Source organism: Empidonax traillii, unplaced genomic scaffold (genome assembly GCF_003031625.1).
Source record: "Empidonax traillii isolate 1590-97213 ecotype Southwest subspecies unplaced genomic scaffold, ASM303162v1 scaffold4933:size9084, whole genome shotgun sequence".
NCBI lineage: Eukaryota > Metazoa > Chordata > Aves > Passeriformes > Tyrannidae > Empidonax > Empidonax traillii.
Genome location: NW_020960126.1, coordinates 7666 through 9084, shown reverse-complemented (window position 1 = coordinate 9084; position 1419 = coordinate 7666). Strand labels below are relative to the sequence as shown.

General features: G+C 54.8%; 1 protein-coding gene across 1 annotated transcript in view; it reads left to right on the top strand.

Moving 5' to 3' along the window:
- Positions 1 to 1306: 1306 nt before the first annotated feature.
- Positions 1307 to 1419, top strand: part of BANF1 (barrier to autointegration factor 1) — a 7647-nt gene continuing 7534 nt past the window's right edge. The window contains exon 1 of the mRNA XM_027910812.1: positions 1307 to 1406. The gene's annotated coding sequence lies outside the window, so the exon portion shown is untranslated. The remainder of the gene's footprint in view (positions 1407 to 1419) is intronic.

Sequence of the window (1419 nt, the reverse complement as noted above, 5' to 3'; positions counted from 1 at the left end):
TCCCCAATTTATGGGGTTATCCCAAGTTTTTTTTTTTGGGGGGGTTGCAATTTATGGAGAATCCCAGATTTATGGGAAGATCCACAATTTATAGAGGGGTCCCCAATTTATGGGGGGGGTGGGGGGGGGTCCCCAGAGCAGGATCGAAGCGTTGGAAACAACCCCCCCCCTCCCAAAATAAAGTGTGGAAAAATCCCAAATTCTCAGCGTGTGGCTCCAAAAATTGGGGGAGGGGAAAGGGGTGGGAAGGGACTATGGGGGGGGGTCAAAAAGAGGGGGGGGGGGGCACAAAATGGGGGGCCCCCAATTCCTCCTCCCTCCCCCCCAAAAGCCGCTGTTAAAGCACCCGCGGGTGGGGGGGCGTGGCCTGAGTGAGTTAATTTGCATATTTTTATTCCCGAATTCCCACCGATTCCGCCCCCGCCTGGATTCTGAGGCGTTTTGGTGCAATTTGACGATTTTAGGGTGGAGTTTTGAGCTTTCTCTGCCCCGAATCTTTTTCCCCGTCATTTCCCCCCTTTTCACCCAATTCCCTTTTTTCCCCCCATCTTTTCCCTGAAGATCACCGTTTTTTTGTCCCCAAATCCCCCTTTTTGCCTCGAAATTCCTTATTTTTGCCCCTCCAAATCCCCCGTTCTTTATCCCAATTCCCTTGGGGTTTTTTGGCCCCAAGTCCCTTTTTATGCCCCCAAATCTCTTCGTTTTGGCCCTGAATTTTTTCCATTTGGCTGCCAAATTTATCGCAAAGTACCTGGACCCTTTTCCAGGTTTCCCAGACCCTTTTCCAGCAATCCCGGACCCTTTTCCAGGTTTCCCAGACCCTTTTCCAGCAATCCCGGACCTTTTCCAGCAATCCTAGACCCTTTTCCAGGTTTCCCAGACTCTTTTCCAGGTTTCCCAGACCCTTTTCCAACAATCCCGGACTCTTTTCCAGGTTTCCCGGACCCTTTTCCAGGTTTCCCGGACATTTTTCCAGCAATCCCGGACCCTTTTCCAGCAATCCTGGACCCTTTTCCAGGTTTCCCGGACTCTTTTCCAGGTTTCCCAGACCCTTTTCCAGCAATCCCGGACCCTTTTCCAGCAATCCCGGACCCTTTTCCAGCAATCCCGGACCCTTTTCCAGCAATCCCGGACCCTTTTCCAGCAATCCCAGACCCTTTTCCAGGTTTCCCAGACCCTTTTCCAGGTTTCCCGGACCCTTTTCCAGGTTTCCCGGACCCTTTTCCAGCAATCCCGGAGGACTTGGAGGACCAGCTCCTCTCTATGACCCCGCTCGCGGCCAGAGCGCCCCTCCTTGGCAGCGGCCGCGGCCGGAAGTAGCGTCAGGGGTGGGCGCCGCCGGAAGTGACGTCAGTGCGTGGCGGCGGCGGCCTGAGGCGGGAGCGGCGGTTGGAGCCGAGGGGACGGTGAGGGGGGAGA